At 34.1% G+C, this 16,777-nt stretch overlaps 1 long non-coding RNA gene across 1 annotated transcript; it reads left to right on the top strand.

The window, feature by feature from the left end:
• Positions 1–7,866: 7,866 nt before the first annotated feature.
• Positions 7,867–16,315, top strand: LOC119072524. The gene is made up of 4 exons (XR_005086876.1): positions 7,867–8,063; positions 9,893–9,897; positions 12,391–12,395; positions 16,305–16,315. It is a non-coding gene; the product is annotated as an uncharacterized LOC119072524 (long non-coding RNA).
• The last annotated feature ends 462 nt before the right edge of the window (positions 16,316–16,777 follow it).

Raw genomic sequence — 16,777 nt, 5'->3', positions numbered from 1 at the left:
GATGTTAGCGAATATTTATATAACATCAAAGAGTAACACGTAGGTGAAAAGATTTTGTATTGAATTGGTATTCATGTGCGAATAGTCTCACAATTGACTATTCGCACACGATTACTCCCGTAACTCAGCAGGTCCAAGTCTTCAACTCCTAATAGTAATTCCCAATAAAAATGTAAAAGTAAACGTTTTCTCATATTTTCCTAAATTTTCCCGAATTTTGCTACATTTTTAAAAATTTCGAAAAAATATCTTTTGCAAATCGAGAAATTAAAGGAAAATTAAGGAAAATGTGTGAAAATTCAAGAAAATCTAAAACAAATGATTGTACAAAAGTGGTTCCTGTGTAAATGTCTGTGAAGTACCTGCGAACTTGAACCTGCGAATTCTACATTATAGTCCAGTCGTGATGAAAGTTCTAAGAATTCGCAGTTTCAAACCTGAGAAAAATAAAATTCGTAGGTTTCAACCTGCGGAAAAAAATTCGCAGCTTCAAATCTGCCAAAAAACCATCGCAAGACCAAAAGGGAAGTTGGAAGGTTTAGTTAAAAAATCGCAGGCTAAAAATGGAAATTGGGAGGTTTGGTTGAAAAATCGCAGGTTGAAACCTTCGGAAAAAATTCGTTTCAAACCTGCCAAAAAACCATCGCAAGACCAAAAGGAGAGTTCGAAAGTCTTGTTGGTAGCTTCATTGCTACATAATTCAAGGTCCAGAGTGGACATGTTAAGACACTCATGAAGGTAGCCGTCACAAAAATTTAACAAGTTCAGTGGTACAAAATTTTTAATACACAGAATGTTCTCTTTTAAAATCGTAACTTTGTGATCACCCTTTAGTTGTCTTCACCTGTTCTTTCGGAAGGGATCGCAATAAACGGCAGATAAAAAATTGTGAAATTGTTGAGTAATAATTGAGAAGCGGAGATAAAAAATTTAGAAATGCAGATAAACAAACTAAAACTTGATACTACATAGGAAGAAACGGAAATAAACAATTAACAAATGGAGATAATTTGATTGAAAACGGAGTTATAGTATCTCCTTTTCTATATTTTTTATCTCAGGTTTTAGTTGTTTTTATCTTGAGAGTTGAGATCTTTGTTTTTAAATTTTTAATCTTTCTAAATTATTATCTCAACTTTTTAATTTGTTTTATCTCCACTCCATTCATTTTTTCCATTTCTAGTTATAATTTCTCCAGAACCCTTCCTAATACAATTTATTGAACACAGAAATTTATAAGTGGACCTAGCACCATTTTTTGGCATATAGCTGTGTAATGCATATTGTAGTTAAGACTGTAGTTAAAACAGCGGTCACCCATCCAAGTACTAACCGCGCTGGTTGATGCTTAATCCGAGAAACCGGCCGACGCCTATGCTGCTGATGTGTTAATTTGCTCGTGCTTTAACACGTTCTTATTGCTAAGCAGAAAGAACATGAATCTATGTGTCGAATCGCCAATGCAATTATTTTGTGTAAAATGACTATTTTGATTTTTAGGAGCTAATTAATTAATTCCTTTCCAATGTAGCGAAATTTCTGATATTTTAATTCGTCTGTGTTTCTACTTATTTTGACTATTGAAGATGCATTCACCTGATGATGAAGCCTCATTATAATCAGCTAAACTATTTTAGAACAGTTTTTGGTGCGTTTTTACTTTATCCATTAACATTGAGTCCGACCAAGCATCAGCACGAATCATGACTTGAATGAATGTTCCAATACATTTTCTGATATGCAGCCCACAGCTATATTTTTCATACGTCAAATATGCGTTACACAGCTATGATATAGAGTACACAGCCACAATATGCAAATCCTAGCTATAACATGTTTTCTCGGTGCGTAATGTAGCTGTGTAACCCATAATATAGTTGAGTAGCTCATATTGCACGCAATAACCAACGTTAATAGAATATGCGTTCAGTAGCTAAATTTTTATAAGTCTTGTAGCTATATTATAAAAACTACAGCCACATTATAAGTTACACAGCCTTTATCCAAATCCACGGATTTTCCGTGAAGGGTGAATTCAGTTGCCGTCTATAATTTGGTTCCGTTAATTTAAATTTTACATAAAAAAAATGACACAGACTAATTATTAGACGATGCGAGAGAAAAAAAATAACTCCTAAGTTACCGACATGTTAAAACGCTTTTTATAGGCAATGGAAATTGGCATCCATTTCGTAAAAAGATGACTTCTGTGTGGTCGAACTAAACTCCATTACGTTACATTTCGTTAAAGGATGAATTCCCTGGGAACCAACAACACGCTTTTGCGGGGAGAAGAAAGTTAGGAATTGAGTTGAGTTGGTTTTTTTCGCAGGTTTGAACCTGCAAATTTTGTGTTTTTGTTTTTCTCAGATTTGAACGAGCGATTTTTTCGAGCGAATTTGGAACGTATGAATTTTTATCCAAAACTCCCAATTTCACTATGGTTTATAGTAGGTTCAAAACTGCGAATTTTTTTTCGCTGTTTCAAACCTGCGAATTTTTAGACCCGTACGAAGTACTGGGGTCTTATAGGTTTACGCATACGTTTGTAACACGTCGAATTGGACTCCCTGAGTAAGGGGAAACCTATTGTGGTTGTCTAGAGATGCCAAATCCGCGAAAAAAAAAAATGTCCGTCTGTCTGTCTGCACGATAACTTGAGTAAAACGCATCCGATTTTGAAAATTCTTTTTTTTCCCGTTTGGTAATGTCAAAAGACAGGCTAAGTTCGAAGATGAGTGATTTTGGATCGACCCCTCCCGAGCTGTGGCCCAATAAGTGCTTTACGGTTTTTCGAAGATATCTCCGGACATTTAAACGTTAAACTTGTAAGTGATACGTCAAATAAAAGGTATTTACAATACCGATCGACAAAAAAAAAGTTTATGGAAATCGGATGACCGACTCGTGAGTTAGACCCCTTGGTGTGGAACAGGCACAGGGCGGCAAGCAGTTTTTGCTTTTGTAGGTCGGCCACATTTGAACATATTTCGTCTGTTTTAGCTTTATTAGATAGGTATTGACCGTACCAATCAGGGAAAAAAAAAATTATGAAATTATGTTCTCCGGAGCGTGAGCTAGGTCTCTTGGAGTGAGCTCTTATCTGGCTACTCGGAAGTACAGTGAACGTGGTGTATTTTGACAATATCTCGAGTAAATTTTGACCGAATTTCATGAATTTTTTTTTGTTTGAAAGGTATTAACGAATATAAAGCGTCGGTACTATTTCGGGTCTCCTAACAAAATGGCTGCCGGCGGCCATATTGGATTTTAGTAAAATAGAAATATCTTGGGAAAAATGATACTTAGAGAGTTTCTGTTAACATGGAAATAATTTGTTATGTGTGTGGGGTTTCAGGGATTCCATATACGGACATCTATATATACCTATATACAGCTATATTGAGCTATATACAGGCATATAGAGCTATACAATAGCATATTCTTCTGTGAAATGTTTATTTACAGTGAAATATAGGTAAATATAGCGGTATATAGCTGTTTAAATAGGAATTTATGAAATTTGTCTTCGTACGGGGCTGTCTATATTGCCTCCGGCAATTTAGTTGTATATGATAACAAGGCAAAGAGTGGATAATGTAAGGAAATTATTTTTATTTAAATATGCGAAAAAAAAGGCTGCTCACAATGATGCAGCCCGTAAAAAAACGATCTTTTCAAAAATCAAAGGTTACAAAACATAAAAATCATCTACTCTATCCGGTCCCAAAGTAATGTAAGTGATTTTAAAGGGAGAATAGTTTTTCAGCAGAGAAGAAAATGAAGTAAGAGAAATGAAGAGTTTCACATTAAAGGCTTTTGATACGAATAGGTGTTTCGTACGGGTCGGCGTTAGCTATGTTTTATTTCGCAGTTTCTAACCTGCGAATTTTTTGCAATTCCTAAAATCACTAAAACGTCATGTAAAATGATCGTCGTAACGACCGGACTATAGTGTAGAATTCGCAGGTTCAAGTTGGTTCAAGTTCGCAGGTACTTCACAGACATCCTGTGTAAAACTCTTCTCAAAATATTCTTATACCTTACGGGATTGCTTCTGAATATTTGAATTTGTCAGGCAAACAAAATGAGGTTTTATCGCAGCTGGTAATCTTTGTAATCTTACACTCTTCTCTCTTCGTCATTAATAAGAGTTTTAAACTTCGAAACTCAATATCAGAACTCAATCCCTTTTCATTCGCAGAATTTTACCGCACAATATTTATTTCAAATTTCAGCTATGAATGCTGTAATTTTCTCCTCTACACAGAATATGTTTTTCTTCTTTTTCGTTATTTAAAAAAAAATATCAAACTGAAATAATGAACAACAAAAACACCCGTCTCCGATAATGTAAACTTGTGCTGTGTACAGGTATACAGATAACAGATATAAACTGCAGCTTCACTTGAAGCTATTCAACATCCCATTGACAAGCTTTGATTGTCTTTTTCCAATTAAGAACTTCACTTTGATTATCTGTGTTTATATTATGTTTCCCTTAGCAGACAATGTCGAAATAATCCATATCCAAACAGATGAAATGTACAAACCATTGTCCTTATTTCCCTCAAATGCACGACAAATACTGTACGTACTTATAGATCCGAAAAATCGAAGGGAAAACGGTAAAATATATTTTCCAAATTCACCTGCACTCCGGTTTTAAATAAACTTCTAAAATTTTATTTCGACAGATAAAATTTGCTTTACTCGATGGCTGTTTTTCGGTAGCCGCATATCTGCATGTGAATTTCCGTATATGTATGTATTTTCGTAATTCTCTGTGTCGACAATATGCACAGGATTTCATTACTTCAAGGTAATTGCAAATATGTGTATATCCCGACAAAGTGCTTAAAATCCAATAATCCTTGCTATCCACCTAGGATTATTTTTGCTGCATTCAATATACATACATGGTGCAAGGGGTTATAATTGTAGACACTTTTTCTATGTGGAATATGGGATATAAATGATTTCAGAGGCGAGGAGGGAAAAAATAGGCTAAACCACGACATATTTTAGGTCGTTTCAGTAATTCACAATTCCGAACAAAAATGAAAACAACGTAAAGTCCACACCGGAAAACGGCATAAAAATGCGAAAACAGAGCAAATTCTCACTCGTTTCGTTACCACCACGCAATAAAATGAAAGTGGTTAGTCGAAATTAAACTCCACCAACGGTGTTACGTGCTGTTTTGTTGTTCGAAATGAATGTGTAGCAATGCCGTTCCGATATGTCTGCGAAAACTCGTGAGTTATAACAAAAACACTGCTCGTATGCAGCCGTCTCTACACAGTTCAACTTGGTTAGCTCGGTTAAAGTTGATAATTGCTAATCGTTAACCTTGCTCTGCAACTACTTTACGAAAACAATTAAATGTTTACCGAAAATAATTATGAATAGCTAAACTTTTGCTTACCAAATAACAGCCGAACAACGAACAAGCGCAGCAATGTGATAATTTTCATTTTCGACAATTAAGTTTCATTGTCTCTTTCAACAAACTTGTACATGTCTCATGACCGGGTAGACAATGATTCACGATGGATTAGGCTATGAGAACGTAATACAATGTTAGTCATTCACTTTTTTCAATTCAGAATAAATGTCGCGCTGGAAATACATCTTAAATTGTGTCTCTTTCATTTAAAGTGCTATACGAAGCATTTCAATTTGAATATCAAATTTTATGGATTTTTTATGGAACATTGAACAGTTTGCTCTCATGTTGAGCAGAGCCCTAAAGACGATGATATGCTTACCATTGAATTGAAGTAATATGACTTCAATGATGGTTACACCCCGATACACCTTTTAGAAACGACTATTCATCTGTTGTTGACAAGCCATGAGATCCCGACAGTGGGCCAAATCAATGTTGAAACTACTGAGTAAACTATTTTGTATTGGATACTGGAGGAATAAAGGATGAAACAGATTTGATGATTATATGTTTGTCGCTCGGATGACAATTTTCATTTTTAAATTTTGTTTCTGTCATGGGAGTAATGTACATTAGTAATATATTTTAGGCCCTCAAGGTAGCTCGGGAGCTGCGGTAATGGACCATGAAAACCACCCTTTAGATCATTATTTTAATATTTCCGTAATTTATCTTGATTCCTACAACTTGAAGTGAACCTGAGAATATCTAGTGAAGCTGAACGTGAAATGTATTTTGATTGTATTTGGTGCTTCTCTTTCATCAAAAAGATTGTGTAGTATTGAAAGCTTTATTTGAATGTCTCATAGACTGAACTGGCTAAAACTAAAACAAGCTAAGCAGTCCCTGTTTGCACTAAATGCATCACGCTATAACGAGTTTTGAGATATTTTCTTAATGTATCCCTTAGTGCTATTACTTTGTAAAATAATAAAAATTTAGTCACATTTTCCAATGAAAGTATAAACCAGGTATGGTCTTTTAAGGGAAAAATTAAATGTGAAAAGAAACTTCTTTTCAAAATCAATTTTGGTTCGATACAGTTGCGCTCGAAGAAAAATAAATTTTTCAACCGCTGCATCATCCACGGATTTACTGCCCGAAACAGGCCTTTATCGTATTGAATTTAACTATTTCACTTCACTCTTTATCAGAACGTATTTCCATCACATAAACAAAAAACTAGCTGATTTCGTCGTTTACAACTCATCAGTGATAAAGAGTGAAGTGAAATAGTTAAATTCAATTTTCATTTGTTTTCGAGAATGTTGTGTTTCATTTTACGATGAGGTATGGTCTATTCATACAAACCGGAGGACATAGCGATTTCATATAAACAAACTCTCATGAGAGGTGAGTTTCTTTATACGAAATCGCTATGTCCTCCGCTTCATACAAAGTTTGACTTTCGACAATACCTTGTGTTCATTGACATTTTCTACAATTCCTGACGAAATTTTATTCTATTTCCAACAACTCGTGAAAACCTGTCCAAAGAACCCCCTATCGTTGAAATCGGACCATTTTTAGATGAAATTTGAGGAATTTATCATTTTTGTTGTAAAGCTTTGTAGAGTCGTCCAAATTTCATTCTATTTCCTAGTACTCGATTAAAACTAAGAAATAGGACTAAATCTGACATAGGTAGACTGCTTGATGGCCTCGCGAATTTCCTTCATAATAACTATCAATTTTCCCACGAATTGTCTGGAGGCCGAAAATATCTTACACGTTCAGTTCCACTGGATATTCTCTAGAGCACTTCAAGTTGAAGTTTAAGAATTATAAATAAACACGAAAATATTGAAACAGCTCACTGTCCTGAAAGCAGCGACTATTTTTAGGAAAACCTTTTCTGAAAATAACCCGAATTTTCATACATTTTTCAAAATTTTCCCAAAATACCTTTTTGGAAAAATTAATTAAAATGTAACAAAATCCAGAAAAATATGCAAAAATTTAAAATAAAAATTCAAAGTAAATCGAAATTCGCCTTCAAATGCGAGCCTGAGCACAATTGGAAATATTTAGACTTACATCTAGCTGTAAATTACGCTTCTTTATGGCTAGATACGACTTAACAAAGACGTTGAAAATTTACCCGTTTCTCATCGACAAAAAGCTCTTCTAAAAAGATTCTTCTCCAGAGATAAATGCAATTTCAAACTTCTCCTCCCTCGTTTAACAAATAACTATTTCACATTTGCTGTGTAATTTATCTTATTTTCTACTCTCAATAAAGAAGAAAATAAGAAAATTGAGTTTTGTTGACGATCTGTTGAATTTATAGTGAGAAAATTGCAGCAATTTCCCTCCCGTGTGGAGAAAATGGATTTTTTCTCACTTGAACTGTCACTATTAATGTTCAGTGGCACATAGCACAATTACACAGGAAATTGTGTTTGATTTTTCAGCTTAGAGATACTAGAATCGAATTGGATTTGAAATAAAAAATTTTGACCAAGAGCATCAGCCCAGTAAGTTGAAGGTTGTGAGTTCGTGCCTCACCCGTGCACATCAAAAATTTTTATTTCAAATCCAATTCGATTCTAGTATCTCTAAGCTGAAAATTTAAAGAATTCGTCGCGGAATATAGCGTTTCTCTAGAGAAGTGTGTTTGATTTCTTAAAAGTTGTACGATCTGGTCGAGGATCTGGTTCTGATGCACTCTTCTTGGCACCAAAATTTAGCACACTAAGAGTGGCTTATCGAAACGACTCGTTTACACACAAACAAGCCATAATACTGTTCTATCGATCTATTTCATTTTCAACACTGAACTTAACGCTAAACATTGGATGTAAAGTGTGCAGATGATGTAAGAAAACTGAAAAAAAAAACAAATCTGCAATAAAAAATCAATTATAGTTAAGTCAGTCAAGCTGCGGGACCCGAACTGGTATATGCTGTAAATTATTTCGTTTAAAAAAAATGAAACGCGCGAACACAGTTTTCGTTCTTCCACCCCATGCTGGAAAATTACACACCGTACAAAACAGTACTTCGATGCATTCGACAGCTCACTTATTTCGTTGCTCATTTTCTTTTATAACTCTAAGTTTTCTAGAATTATAATAAAACGGAATTAGCTTTTAAATTGTCGAGTCATTTATCGTTTATAGTTTAATACAATTTCTACGACACGACACAACATGTTATCATCAAATTTCATTTATTAGGAAAAAAATTGAGTCTCGTTCTTTTCTTCAGCTATACTTTTAGCTTGGATTTGAATTATATACTGACGGACAGTTGTATTATTATTGGAGTGGATGAATACGTAATTGTGATAAGTGTAGATGATTACGATTCATCGTGACGACGTCTACAATTATTTACGTCAAGCATTCATGCTTGTAATCTAAATATAAATTATTCAATTACTCCTTCATGCTTCAGGAGAAAAAGCGGCTATTTCCACAACTCTAAAATGCCAAAATATTTTCTTCTCCTACTGTCATAAACCAGGACGACCAGGACCGTTGGTAAATTAATTCACCGGAATTTTCTGAAATTTACCAATAATACGCCATGATGGTAGCTCTTGCCTACGGCTAGGGCTGCGAGCTACACACAGCAGTTTTACACCGTGGCATTGTTCAGAGGCAAGAAAGAAAAATATGAATATGGAATGGTTTCACCACTGTTTCGATCTGTGAGAACGTCTTTCGACGTTTTGCATTAACATGCCATGGCGACTGTGGCAAAGAGACAACAAACCTCTACGGAATTTTAAAAAAAATATTCTACGAAGTAGGTCATGCCTTTTTGCATGTCAATTTCTAGCGAATCATAAATAAATGAAAGTAAACTTTCATATTATTTCATCAACAAACACCTTTAACACGGGTGTTCTGCGGTTGAGATACCACAAAGCTTGATTGACCAAAAAAGAAGACCATGTATCAATGTTGTGCAAGAACAAATGAAGTATATGAAGAAGAATATGCCTGTCTATTTGTGTATCTGAGGAACAGGCCGAAAATAAGGACTAGAATTTTGAGGCTGGAATCGAGAAGTCCTTCAAGTACACAGCCGGAATTTTGAAAATCGACACATTTTCCGTTTCTTAGTTTTTAAGTTTTTGATTTCTCCATATAAAAACACATGCAAAATTCAGAAAAAAAACAGTAAACCTCGAAACAGAAAATGTGTCGGTTTTCAAAATTCCGCGAGTGTAATTAAAAGTTAAAGTATTCTACTTTGACTCTCTAAAGGTGATGAGCTCAGGTTAATGTGGTTTTCTATAGCAAAATGTTTTCTAAAATCAACTAAGTAAAAGAATTTAACCTGTTACAGACATCAAGCATATGACCAGTGTCATTATCGGGTTACTTCCATCGATCAAAGTACAGCTTGTAAACCAAAGGCTTATGCAGAATCAGCAGCAGCTGAACTTCACCAGCTGATCAAAAAACTTACTCGACTTGTATAATATAGTAGGGGTGTGCGATGGTCCGAGGATAGGGATGGAAGGGGTCCACAAAAAATTCTTACCATCCCTAGATGTCAAAAAGTGATTTTAAAAATTTTTTAAAAATCATTAACAACTTTCGCAAATTCATTGAAGCTATATTTGCGCGTACTTGTAAATTCTCATATTTCGACCTCTACCACAAATTGACTGCAATATATTTTTAGCCCCGTACGAAGTACGAAGGGGCTTATAGGATTACGATGCCGTGTGTAATTGATGGAATTCGAAGCAGACGGTAAGGGCAAAGTGTTTGCCTATGTTCATAGATGACGAATCCGCAATAAAAATTTGGGCCGTCTGTCCGTCTGTCCGTCTGTCTGTCTGTCCGTCTGTCCGTCTGTCCGTCTGTCCGTCACGTCGATATCTTGAGTAAATCAAATCCGATTTCAAAATTTTTTTTTTCCCTGAAAGATAGTCAAAATAGTGAGGCTAAGTTCGAAGATGGGCATATTCGGGTCGGCCCTTTGTGAGTTAGGGCCACCTAAGTGATTTAAGGTCTTTTGGTGATATTTATGGCAAAATAAACGATGGAAATGTAAATGACACGGCAAATGATAGGTATTGTCAATATCAATCCAGGAAAAAAAAGTTTTTTTTAAATCGGGTGTGTGGACCGTGAGTTAGGGCCTTAGAAGTGAAAATCTACTAGGGCCCTATGTGTATTTTACATAGAACTCAAGTAAATTTCATTCGTTTTTCGTAATTTTTGTGTCATTTGGAAGGTAATCAAAGGCCGAATAGAATGTTGTTGAAAAAAAAAATTGGGTCCTCGGACTAAGGCCGCTACTAGGGCCCTATGCGTATTTTACATACAACTCGAGTAAATTTCATCCGTTTTTCGTAATTTTTGTTCCATTTGAAAGATAATCGAACACCGAATAGAATGTTGTTGAAAAAAAAAAAAAATTTGGGTCCTTGGACTAAGGCCGCTACTAGGGCCCTATGTGTATTTTACATATAACTCGAGCAAATTTCATCCGTTTTCCGTATTTTTTGTTTCATTTGGAAGGTAATCAAAGGCCGAATAGAATGTAGTTGAAAAAAAAATTGGATCCTCGGACTGAGGCCGATACTAGGCCCTATATGTATTTATACTCAATAAATTAAAATTTTAGGGCTATTTGAAATTTTTGTTTTATTTGAAAGGAACGTCGTACGGGGCTTCGTAATTGCGCTATGCGCAATTTCTAAGATGTACACATTACATAATAATTTTACTTTAACTACTTTAACCGGCGCATAGGCTTACGGTCAAAGTAGGGTGACAGACGCACTAGGGTCACGTACGCAATAGATATACGGGTTTGTACGGGGCTCAGTCGCAGCAAACGCTCCGACTGTTCTGATGGCTCGTTTTATCAAAAGAAAAGTTTTTGAAAATCGTCTGTGAAATGTGTGTGGTGTGACTGTTTGTTTGGCCCAATATTGAGGAAAAATTCCTCATCAGAGAAAATCGATTTTTTTGAAAACGTTTAAAAATTTTCCAATTTGAACCTTTTCTGTTTAATTGGACTCTAATTAGTAGAAAAACACTAATTTTGATAAAAAATATATTGCAGTCAATTTGTGGTAGAGGTCGAAATATGAGAATTTACAAGTTCGCGCAAATTTAGCTTCAATGAATTTGCGCAAATTGTTATTGATTTTTAAAAAAATTTTAAAATCACTTTTTGACATCTAGGGATGGTAAGAATTTTTTGTGGACCCATCCATCCATCGCACAACCCTAATAATATACAATCAAAACACATTCTAAACAACGAGTTTACTACAGTCATACAAAGGCATTGTCTTCGTCGACTAGATGGAGATTTTCAGCTGTTACTGATTCTTCATAAGTCTTTGGTTTAGTAATTGTATTTTTAATCTGTTGATTTCAAATCTTGTACTTCAATTTTTTAACATGCATTTTACTATACAAGGGACCATATTGTCCAGAGCTTGTCATTATTTTTGTCGTCATTATCGAAAACAGATGTTTACAGATTAATAAGAATCGATTCCTTCGACACTTCAACACTTGCTAGGTTAAATATGCCAGTTAATCGTAAATTTTCCCAGGACTTATTTTTCGAAATTTTGATTCTTAAACTCCAGAAAATTTCTTGAAATTCTTATAAAAATTTGAAAATCTAAAAACTCCTAGAAATTCGAAAAATAATTAATGAACGAACTTTATAACAAAATACACATACGACTTTAATAATATAAAATTTCAACTGCAGCAAGAGTTTAGCCTAATAACGGCTTTCCAACTTAATTTAGTGGTAGTTATTTACATGGCGAGCGGTAAGTCGAAAGGAAAACATAATTAAGAATTGTAGAGGAATTTCAAATATTTTTAAGTTTTAAAAATTCTGAATTCGCGACATTTTTTAGAATGGCAATGTTTGTCGTAGAAAGACCGATGAAATTTGTTATTCGAAAATTAAATCGTATTTGCGTCATTGACGCTAAGCAGCTCCAGTCACATTCTCAGCCCTTTCTTATTTCATTTAATTGTCCTAAAACAATAGCAACAATATTTGCTCAAGCCATGTAACCACATTCTACCACATATATATAAGGCAGAGAAAAAACCAGTTTCATTTTTGTTTATTCCCTGAGCGAATCAAATTTTGTAAATTATGATAAACCCCAACAAATTTTCGTGTATCCCTGCATTTAGGTATACTGGTGGATGTACGAGAGTTCCCGGTGTTCTTTCGTTACATGTACACATGTTATATATTGTGGCCATAAAGCAAAAATTGTTCAGTTTGGTGAATTTCCGCTTTTCTACAGAAATATAAATAAATTTAGTTTGTGTAATATTTACTCGTGGGACAATCCGTTAACACGACTTTTCCTAATTCATATATACTCTTTTCCACATTGTAATAATAAAGGAAAGAATAATTAATGTGGTTCTGTATAATATCATTAGGGAAATGATGAGAATTTTTGGAAATTAAAACGGATGCCTGTGCTGAAAAATTCAAAATGATAAAAAGCTTTTTTCAAGGTGCACAGCATGTAATTTTAAAAAAATTTTGGAAAATTTTATGTTTCATACGGATAAAAGTTCGTTTATTAAGTGGTTTTTATGTGGCAGAGATAAATATTATGTATCATCTGTGCGAGCGAGAAAAAAAATTGGAGGTAAATTGCTATGAGTAGCAATTAACTTTAATCAGAATTAATGAATGATGAGGGGATTTTAATCAAAATTTTAAAGTAGGCATTTGAGTGGATACATTTAGTCCACATAATCGTAATATTACGGTCCATACAAAACAGCACTTTATATACCAAAATAACCCATCTGTTATCGACAACGGTGGGAAAAACAAGCGAAGTACTGTATCTGTTCTACGTCCTTTTATGCAGTAAAATGTATGCTCAAACAAACGAAGTAAAAGATTATATCATACAGTAAACAACGCTTTCAACAACAAAATGATTACATCACGATACGTTCAAATAACAATCACTACACGTTTTTGAATACATAAAATTACTTACTTTTCGGCAGATGTTTCATTTCTTTGTTTCATATCTAAAACAGAGAAATAATAACAGATGGCGCTGCTAAAGATACAAATGATAGAGATAGGTTGTGTTGGTCTGTTGTAAAAGGTGTACTCATAGATTTTTGTTGTCACGGTTATGTGGTTTTCATCCTTGGATTACATTACATGTTTCCACATGTTCCAAATAACGAGTAAGGAATTACACTTTTCTTTTTTGTTTTTTGTTTTCAACGCCAAATGTTGATAAGGGCAGAGATAGTAAAATTTGATTTTGTAAGAATATGTTCTACTGCTACGAACTCGAAGAACATATCAGCCTTTAACTCAAAATGGAGTTGTTATTGACTACGGACGACACCAGTATATGATAAGCCTTGGCTAGTGTTTTCTTATATAGAAAAACGGATATTGAAACTAAAGAAATAAAAGATTTTGCATCAAAAGAAGTAACAGATTCGATGATTTTATCAGTATACGCTTGCCGTTTCTAATAGGTTAAATTTGGATTTGTTGGCAGCAATGCCTAATTCAAAGAATTGCAGCCGATGTCAGGGGTTTAAAATGAACTTATAAAGAAACAGTTGAAGTAACAGATTGTACTCCTCCGGAAAACTCCACGAGCCGAGATCATAGCCTTGATTTCGGCATGAGCTGCAAACCTACGACTAGTCAAAATCTGTTGATTTTGTTTTGTCACTTCACTTAACCAATTTGTTGTATGCTTGCAATGTACAATCGGATGAGTTGAAGTAATTATACAAAACCCTTTTGAACGACTTTAAACGTTTGATCACAGAGTGTAAGAAAATTGGTCTGGAAATAAATCCGTCAAAATGCGAATTTTTTTTCTGTGGAAAAGAAGATAAATCTATAACAGAGCAATTCCACGCAGTTTCAACTGGTATTAAAATTTAAAAAAATGATTTGGAATTATTAGGTGCACCTATAACTGAAGAAGCAATGGAGCGAATCTTCATCAAAATTCACGATAAGATTCAGTTGATGTTCGAAATCATCACGTTGCATACTTCATACTTAAGAATTGCTTCGCTATTCCGAAGTTAGCTTACTCGCTCCGAACCTCCGCATATTTCAAATACGAAAATTTGCTACACAATATAGACGAAGATATCAAGAATACACTTCAATAAATCTGCAATTCTAAGTTCAATGATCAGAAATGGTCTATAATATCGTTACCAGTTAGAAGTGGTCTTGGCATCAGGAAAGCATCACAAATATGTCTAACTACATTCCTTAGTTCAGTGTCTTCAGTCATTAATCTCGTCCCCTCGATGTACTCAGATTTATCAGATGAGACAATGGTGTCTGACTAAAACGTGCCAAGAGAGCTTGGATAACGTATTTCAGAAAATATTAATTCATTGACATTCAGTTCAGCAACAGAAAAAGCAAGATTCTTAGCATCAACAGTCCATGAATCAAGTTCGCTAAGCTAAGTTATCTTTCTCCTGTTTCTCCTGAATGAGGCCAGTTTCCATGGTTCTGGATAAATAGATCAGGGTAACTTTTGTTAAGAATAGAAGCCACTCCATGGGTGGAATTTGTTTTATATTCTGATACAAATTTAGGTTTACTTTTGAACATATTACTAAATTGATGATAATAGCCGATTTTCGATATATTACGTAAGTGGACACTTCTTCAATTCCACCAATTACTAAACTTCCCCGTAAAAATGCCACAAATCTTCGAATAATTAGACGTCATCAAGAATCGTTTAGTCAAATAAAAAGGGTTCACCAAAATGTTTATGTCCTTAAATCGTTCAATATTAATGAATTTTACCGAACAATATATTTACGATGAATGCCAATACGAAACGTAGTAAGAAAGGACCTCATTTATATCACATAATAATCAACGCATGACGTATATTATGTATCTGATCATCATAACCTACAAACAGACAGACACACAAAGAAAATACTTATTCGATAAAACCAATTCCATTACATAATTACAACTAATTTGTCAAAATGTCCCTAACAACAATATTATATTTTAGTTTGATATATAATTTCGTGCATTCATGGAATCCCTACAATTAATTTCATCGAAAATATTGGCATCGTCCCAACCCCATCAATTCCGGTTATATGATGTTTTAGTTAGAATTTAGTGTTTCACCTGGTGAAAAGAAAAAAAATATAAAACCTTTTCGTCGAAATAGATTAAAGGTTTTTGGATTATCGAAGTACATATTTCAAACGTCACTTCACCGAGCGAGAGCAGTTAAATGTAGCAATTATGTGTTAAATATAAAATTAGATGTAATGTGAAAGGTAGACTTCTGAAATAGAGGTTGTATGGATGGATGGATGAATTGATGTTTTGAGGGTGAAGTTAATGACTTAATGTAATGATTATTGAAAAGTGGTAGTCATTAAAAATCTTGTGTATGGGCAGGAGTGTAATACACAATTCGATAATTTGAAAGCGAAAACAAATGGTTGACATTGCCGATCACGAAATATTTTTATTTATGTGCATTCAACAGGCGAATTTAATACTTTTTTAAACAGTGTTTGCTAATACTATGCAACAGCTTTGATTCTACTAAAAAATAGATTTCTTCAGTGAGAATTTATCTATTTTCACCTCATTTATCATCAATTTCATCGACACATAAGACGTAATATATCTACTTTGAAAAAATGATTTTTTTTAGTTTTCACGTTATGCTCTTACTCGGCTTCGTCTCAGAATATTCTTATTTTCACTATCTAATTATGCAAACATCGGGTATGATAAATCTATTGCTTCTAAAATATTTTCTGATGTTTCATACAAAATCTTTTACTTCATATGTTTCAACATGGGATGTTTGAAGGAATATTAGTTCTTCGATAATAAATCAGCTACTGGTACTATCAGAATAGATATTCAACAACAGAGACTATTAAGTGATTTATAAGTCTCGCAATTATTTAGTCAGTTGACTATGCTGAGAGATCTTGCGAATGGGTATTCCGAAAGACACAAATAATGCGTCACTTTTGAGTGTCTCAACAGATTAAGAGTCAAACAAAAATGTATTTTCACACCAAACACAAATTATCTCTGTCGACTGTACAATCTGAGTCAATATATAAAAGAGGAAATTCGTTTTGACTCTACAGAATGATAGAAGTTTTCCTTTGACACTGGAAAAAGTACGTAGCCACTTCTGAATTATTGTTTTAAACTTTCATAGATCGCAAACATATGAATAGGAGAGCTATCGAATCTAATACTTCATTTGATCTAAATATTATCGACAAACTGAAATAAAATCTTGTACTTCACTTGCCTTAACATATATATTTTGGCATA

Source organism: Bradysia coprophila (assembly GCF_014529535.1).
Source record: "Bradysia coprophila strain Holo2 chromosome IV unlocalized genomic scaffold, BU_Bcop_v1 contig_81, whole genome shotgun sequence".
Lineage (NCBI taxonomy): Eukaryota > Metazoa > Arthropoda > Insecta > Diptera > Sciaridae > Bradysia > Bradysia coprophila.
The sequence above is the reverse complement of the archived record's forward strand: the minus strand, read 5'-3'. Positions and strand labels throughout refer to the sequence as shown.